Raw genomic sequence first — 8,461 nt, 5'->3', positions numbered from 1 at the left:
TTAGTGTTGTTGGAGTTTAGGTAGAAAAAAATCTCAATTTTTTTAAATAAAATGATTTTACAATTACAATGCTATCTTGAATAGTTTGAATGTGTTTTATGATTCAAAAACATGTATTTCTTCTTTAAAAATCACAACAAGTTCAAATCTAAAGAAAATATAGTATATACATTTTCACAAATTTTACAATAAAAACATGAAAATATATCTAATATATCACAATATTTACAACACTTAGATTATATCATTTCATCATAAAAGTCCTATTTACTCCCCTCAAATGGGTCACTACGGTTGAAATTTAGTTTAATGAAGTTAGGCGCCACTGACAGGTTTTCAAGTTGAGCTAAATCTACAATATAGACTTGTAGTGGACTATTACTGAGTCTTAATATTTGATATATACAGTGCACTATAACCAACATCTACTTATCTTATTGTTAAGATTTTTTTAAATGGAGATATAGCCAACTCTAAATTCCAATCCTAATGTACCTGATTAAAATATAAAGTAATATTATCCAACAATCCTATAATTTAAATTTATGTATTTGATATTGTATTACGGTGAAATTCCATTCCATTATAGTTAGGAAATACTTCAACCTTCCCAGTGTATTGAACATGAGTACTCCCATTTGAATTTAGAATATTTATAATTTACCATTGTCAAAACAATGTTAAATATAACTAAGTTGCGGGATTCAAACTTCACTGTAATTTGGTTTGTTATTGCCTGTGTGCTCCTTCACTGAAATAAACTTCACCATGTGGTTGAATGAATATGCAAGTAGCAAGAACATCATCTCTGAGTCTTTTCAAATGAGTTTCACTTGAATATTTGAATGGGACAAGTAGGGGTTTTAAGTAAGAGGTTATTTTGTAAATCGGGTTACCATCTGGGGCAAGGTGTTATTTGAATGATGTCACTTTTTTATTTTGAATGATGTTACCAGAGAGGATAATGCATTTCTCGTATATGTTATTTTCGTTAAAATTATTATTTTATTTTGGAGTCAGATTTTTAATTGTTTTTGATGGGTTTATAATTTGTTTTAAATAACTTAATTGTTGAAGTAAATTTGATTTGGTGAAAAAGTCAAAGTTGTTAAATCCATAATGATGGTTTTGAGCACATAGTTTTGGTGGCTGGCCATATTAAAGCCCATAGATTATATGTGATGAAGCCTTTAAAAGACCTACAGATTCTCCACTATAATGTGCCTCAGTTGAGTAGAGAGCTCACTTGGCTAGAGATCTATTATTTCTCTGGTTTCTATTAAAAGTGGTATAAGAGCCAAGGGGTAAGGGGATGCTGGTTCCAAATGTTAGTATATTGTATGTTGAGGTTGAAGCTAACAATGAGAAGCTTTATTGTGATTTGAACTACAAATGTGAAGATTCCTTGAGATGAAATAGAGGTCTAGCATGGTAATATGCAACCATAGAAGTAATATTTGGGGAGGAGAGCATCTGGTGTGAATAGTTGTGCAAACTTGAGGCATAAGCGCTGGAAAACAATAGCAAAAAAATTACTTTGAAGATTAAATTTGTAAATTACATGTACATGAACATACTGCAAAACCCAGTTAGGCATGCATACACCTGCTAGTAAAGTTTGGAGTAAACCTAGGTGATATGGGAGGAGAGCTTGTTGATTTCCCTAACCAAGTTTAAAGAGGGAATGTTAGGGTAAACTTGAGTTAATGAAAGAGCCAAAGTTGCTAGGTCCGCAAAGGTGGTTTCAGGTACATGGTTTTGGTAGCCCTTGGTATTAGAGTGCAAAGGTGGTTCCAGGTACATGGTTTTGGAAGCCCTTGTATTAGAGCCCATGGATTACATATAATGAAGCCTTTAATTTTTAAAAGGCTTGGGTATTGTCCATTATAATGTGCCTAAGTTGAGTAGAGACCTTACTTGGCTAAGCAGGATGTTGGCCTCCTTGACTGCTTGTAAGTCAAAGCATGTCTGCTTTAAATTTCAAGCCATAAAAAATAAATTTATTATTAAAAACTGGTTTTCCCACAAAATTTTTATGTTAGAATATGTTGCTCTCTGCTCTTATGGTTAACAATCCATTTTTTTTTATCTAATTAGTGAACAAATTTTCTTTTTACGCACTAATACAGCAATAAATTGGATTACATCTAAGAATGCAATTAGTCTAGTACCTGAGTAAGAAAGGTTTTTCCTAATTTGACGGAAAAATATATTAATTGCCATTACATATATCCCATTTTGTTAGTCTTACCTAAGCAAATGTATAAATTTGATTTTTTTTTGAGAATTTGTTAAATTTGTGTCATGTTTTTGGCTTTTGATGCTCAATGGACCCACAATAATTGGAAAAAGTTTTTTATTTATATTTCGTTCTCTTTTATGCATTCTTTCAAATTAGAAAAACAAGCTGGGCTTTGTGAGTAGATTGTGCAAGTTTGCACCTATCAATGTTGCTAGTTTGTTCTTGTAAAGTTGCATCCTTCATACAAGGATAAGGGAACTATTCTTACCCGTCTACCTTTTTTTTTTAATTTATTTCTCTGAGCAAACTTGCCGAGTAAATTGTGCAAGTTTGCACCTAACAATGTTGCTAGTTTACAATTGTGCAAGTTTGCACCTAACAATGTTGCTAATTTGTTCTTGTAAAGTTGTATCCTCATACAAGGATAAGGGAACTATTCTTACCCCTCCCTTTCTTTTTTAATTTATTTCTCTGAGAAAACTTGCCTGCCTAGAAGGTCCTTGTGGTGGCTACGGTGTTGTTTCGAGGACTATTCTCTTACGAAGCAAGCAAAATATGGTTGTTAAAATCAATAATGTTTTACCGTAGTTGTGATTTCTATAACCTCACAAATATGGTAAGCATCATATGAAAGTTTAATGATTATTTGGGAAATGAATTGTGGTACAGTAATGGAGTTTTTAGGTTCTATATCCTTATTGCAATTGTTGTCGAGTTCATCTCTGAAGAAAATCTTGGAAGTTATGGAGTTAAAGAATTATAGTGAGTAATCTCACTTTCAAATATCATATGCTTTTTCTATTAAAGTCACTTTTTTATGTTTTAATAAGTTTTAATTTTTTTCCAACTTGATATTTGAGATTAACTTTTATAATATTTTTCCTTCTGGCTTTGCATTTCAAAATATGTGCTTGCTTTTGATATCTATTGCTATTTACTGCAGATAAGGGTGACTACCTTGTTCAAAAGGGTGAAGTTGGCAATGGTGTTTACTTCATTTGGAAAGGGGAGGTATGTTATATTGTTATTAATTTTATAATAGAAAGAGTTTGTACATTTTAGAATAATTTAAATGGACACCATTATATAAAGAAATGAGATATTAGATATATATAATTTTCTCAACAATTTAAAAAATTCTAATTAATTTGTTTCTTAATTTAATGTTATGTAAATAATATTTTAGTATTTTTATTTGATAATTATTTAGAAAAATATAATTTATAGAAATTCATTTTTTAGATTATGATTGTAAACAATATCCAGAGCAAGTTCAAAAATGGTATTAATGTAAGTGAAACATTGGTGAATTTATGTCATATGCTCTCTCTCTATGTCAACATTCTGTTAGTTTTCTTTGAAACCAAGCTAATCCTAAAAAGGGTTTGGAGTATGCATCCCAAGGGTTACTAGCTATATTATGATAACATCTTAAAATGCAAGTGATCAAATTAATCTATAGAAAATATTTTTTTTTGGATTTTTTAAAGAGATTGGTTTTTAAGAAATGACTCACCTTGGACACAATTTCTTGTTGATTTTCTAAGTGCAATAGAGACTAACACAATATTTTTGAAAAAATGATAATTACTTTTGATGTTGATCTTCTTTTAAATTATTCCAATATAGCAATTATACTTAAGAAATTCAGCCATACAAGAATAGTAGAACAATAGAGATCATAATGCAGAAAGAGAACACAAGATTTACCTTGGAGAAACCCATAAAGGGGAAAACCACAACAACCTTTTCAATAGAGAAATTCTTTTGTTCAACAAGAGAGACACCCAAACCTTCTAGATATCAACTAGGTCACGCCTGGTCAAATCCTCTAAGTCAAACCTCCCAGTCTGATCCAACACTTTTCTCTGCATGATCTGACCCAAAATTCTGACCCTCCTGCAACTCATAGAATCCCAAAATTTCACGCCCTTGCAATTGCCCAAAAATTTCATCCTTTGTAATAGAAATTTCCCATAAATATGATAATTGTAGAGAGAGAGAGTCCATCCATGCACACAAGCTTGAAAGAGATGCAATTCGTCTTCTTTTTTATCTTCCTTGTCCTTCTTGATCTTCACTAAGATCCCAATAAAAAAATTTCTTGAGAGAGTGTGAATTGGTAGTGAGAGAACGAGGTTGAACCATATTTATATAGTGATCTTCCTGGGTTGAAAGGGTGTGACTCTGCTTGGGTTGAGTTGACTTGGAGGGAGACCGACTTGACAAACTTGGTGCCAAAAATTTCAATTTCAAAAATTCAAAATTTTCTCTTTCAAAAGTCCAAATGGGACTTGACTTAAAATATAATTTTCTTTTGACTCTAGAATTTAAAATATGTTTTACAATAATCAATATAGATACATCAAGGGCCAAATATACATTATGAAGACTCACCGTAGTTACAAAATTCAATACTTCTTACCTTCAATATTGCCATGTTGTAAATCACAATCATGTTCAAGTTGACCATGCATTTTAGCCAATAAGGTGAGATTGGATTCAAGAAGAGTGTATCACCTCCACTTATGTCTAAAACTCTTCACAACATTCCAAATCCAATTAGGATCAGCCTCTAGAGAGACGTATTCAATTTTTGGGTTGACTATGTGATTGAGAGATCTTCACCTAGTTGAAAGTATCCCATAAGGATTGATCCAAACCCAAGTTCCACCTTGGTCCACTCTACAACTAGAGTGATAAAGATGACTAGTGCACTCTTCATCCTCTTTACGTGGCTATGTAGCCCTTCAATGTATCATCCCTCCAAAATTTGTGTAATCCTTCCTAGTTATGAATTATTTTATTTGATAGCCCCATTAGAAAGTGTGGTAAGTGAACACGAAATAAAAAGAACCAAACCACACAATAGAAACAAAATATTTGAAAAATGAAAGTTCTAATTTATGGCAAAATAGTCTTTTCACAAATCAATAACAACTTCAACTAGAGGAGAGGCTAACTTTTTATAATATTTTTTAAATTTTATATAATGACTAATTGAACCTCTCTCTAGGAAAATAATAGTACTTGTCATCCACATGTCAGATATTGAGGTAAAATAAAATAAAATGTTACATTTCATTTCTTTGCACACTTAGCAAGTTTAATTTGATTCGCACATGACCCTTAGAAGTCCAATATTCCCCTTTTCATTAACCCAGAAGATGAAGAGATGAATAAAGATGGTCCAAAAAACCTAATGATCCACTTTAGAGGTTCAACATTCCATTAGTGGTTAGTTAGGAATCTCGACTTGGTCCTCTTGAAGTTCAATTGTTTGATTGAATAAATCTTTGACTCTCCACTAGCTACTTTTGTGTCCATGTTGTACCAAATGGTTTTTTTTTTACCCCGACAGTTCACCTCTTAAGCTTGTGATGAATACTTTTGATCTCCAAATGACTACTTTCCTTGACCATAAGAGCTAGCAATAAGTTGACTTAGCCATCTTGACTAGTGATCTAATGTACTTAGGTAAATTGACTTGATTTCACCTTATTCACCTGCTATTTTACCTTGATTTCACCATGATTTCACTTTCTACTAGCCTCATTGGATATATCTATTCCTTTGTTGCCATTCCTTTGAACACATGTGCCACATCATCATGCATAGAAGAAATATCTCCAATGCCCTAAAGGAACCTTGGAATATGGCACCTAGGTTTTGTTCCTTTAATTTTTTAGACCACTTTTGATGTATTGCAAACAAAATTATGTTAAGTTTTTCCCCTATTTTTCCACCTGAAACCCCATTGTGCAATTAGACCAACTTTGACTATATGTTTTTTATTAATGCCTTCACATTGTCAAAAATTTTCAACATGACATGTCATCTTCACTTCATTCTAAGCATTTTGAGACCAAGTTGACTTTTTTACTTCCAAGATAAAATGCATCGGAAAACATGAACTTCCTTGGTAAATGTGAACTGTTGAATTTGTGAGAGTGGCATGTGCACACTGTTTGAGGAATATTGCACCATGGTAAAGGCCATATAATGACTCAATGACATAGACCATGTGATAAGGCATAGGTGCATCATGACGTAGGTTGGAGTAGTCCATACATCGGTTATCACTCCTACATAACCAAGGATTCCACAAACCATGAGTCCCAATGAAATCCATCTAGGAACATAATGCAGTTTGACTAGCTATGGTCGACAATCACAATGCCTAAGACACCTAAATACAAAGACTCACATGGTTTTTTGTAAGGATTTGACTTATGATTTTAGGCTTACAATGGTGATAATGCAAGGTGAAAAGATTTATGTACCCATACTCGCATGAGAAGTAATAGTCCACAAAGTGACTTTTTTTAGTGCCATTTGTCAAAAAAGGGGCATGCGCATGAAAGTGAGAGTATTAATGTTATTTCATTAGAACATCACATCATTCTGACTAGTGTGAGGAATAAACGCCCTATTCGGCAAGAAGGGGTGACCTTTGACATGATATGTTTCTAGTAAAATATTAGGAGGATTTGGGAAAAGGGATATGTTTTTCGGGTGTGAGGCCAAAAAGGTACCTATAGAGCATTGAGGGCAGTTGGAACTCCTAGAAGCCATGAGACTATGATAATCCCTAACTTTCCTAAGTTGAAAAACTTCAAGGGGTGGTGGCACATTATAATGGGCTACATGCACAGAAAAGGGAGTGCACTACTTGGGTTGTGTAGGCTAATGGGGGAGGAAATACTATTAGTTGGAAGTTGTTGGAGTCATGTACCTTGACAAGTTACATTTTTCTATGGATTTGTCGACTATAGTTGGCTTTATATGATAATTTACCCTAGTGGAGTCGTGGCCCCAACTTGAGGGTGACCCATTGCTGAGAGACTATGAAAAATGTGGTCTATGGTGGGGTGGAATGTCTAAGGTCTATAGCTAGTTGGTGCTATATTAATAAGATGAGTTTTTTTCTTATGTTTATTTATTTTCTGGTATGTGTATTTCATGAATTTACATATATTTCACATGGATAAATGGTTTGAATGTGCCTAGTATTACTTTATGTTAGATACATGTTTTCATTGCATAATAGAATGTCTTAGAGTTGCATGATAGAAATTGCATGTGTAAAATAACTAAGGAAAATTTTCAGAGCACATGTTTGTAAAGGCGGTAATATGCCTACTATGTGATTGGGGTGCCAGAAAGTGGTATTACAGAAAATATTACAACACTAGGGCCATATGGACCAAACTTCATTTGCCGACGAAAATTTAGAGGTTATATGACAATCATTTGAGGGAATTCCATAGGGAGTGGAAATTGGAAAATTCTCAAAGATTTTATTAGATTTGTAATGAGTAGATAATATGTGGAAGATAAGTTGCCATAGGAATATATATGAAAAATGAATCACTTTAGGAGTGGTATATCAGAATCAATCATGGAGGAGGAGTTTCAAAATGGAATGAAATTCTCAATTCTAGATAGAATTCAGAGGAATAAAATCATTGTGATTAATAAATATACAAGTATAAAATTGATGATTACAAGGTTGGAATAAATGAATGGATTGTTATTTATAACAAAAGAGATGCCAATTTCATATAGACAAAATTTATTGAAAGAATATTTATTCAAGGAATATTTTTAAAAAGGTATGAAATTTGAAATTTGAAAATTTTGTATGACAGTGAGGTAGCAATGCAAAGAAATATTTGACTTGGCACATGGAGGACAAGTAACAAACAAGTGTCATGACTGAATGCAATAAGAATTTGATGGATTCCTAACTCTCCTCTATCTTCTAATCTAAGATTGATTTGGATTGTTGGATTAGGAGGATATACACCATTGGATCATCAAGTGCACAAGAAAAAATTAAGTTCTTCACAAGTCCACACCTAGTATTGATCTAAACCATCAATCTTATGGGATGTTGAACATTCAATCCATTACGCACACACATAAAATTTAGATATCTTGCATGTCCACATACGATATGCATCTGGACTGTGGGATTGAGTCAATCATGGTTGTTTAGTCCATTGAGAATGAAAATTTCTATAAATCATTGAACATGTTGCCACCAAGTATGGGTCTAGACCACATGATCAAGATAATCATGGATTTTTGATTCATTGGGAATGCAAATATATATAAACCATAATGCATGTTTCCATCCAATGTGAATTTTGGGTCATTGATCGACTTTTGGATCAACCTTCAGATTTGCAAATATGCAAGTTGCATGCTATTGAA

This window comes from Pinus tabuliformis, chromosome 9 (assembly GCF_031772625.1).
Source record: "Pinus tabuliformis cultivar Carrire ecotype Pingquan chromosome 9, CPIR1, whole genome shotgun sequence".
In the NCBI taxonomy this organism is placed as follows: Eukaryota; Viridiplantae; Streptophyta; class Pinopsida; order Pinales; family Pinaceae; genus Pinus; species Pinus tabuliformis.
Note: the sequence above shows the minus strand (reverse complement) of the source record.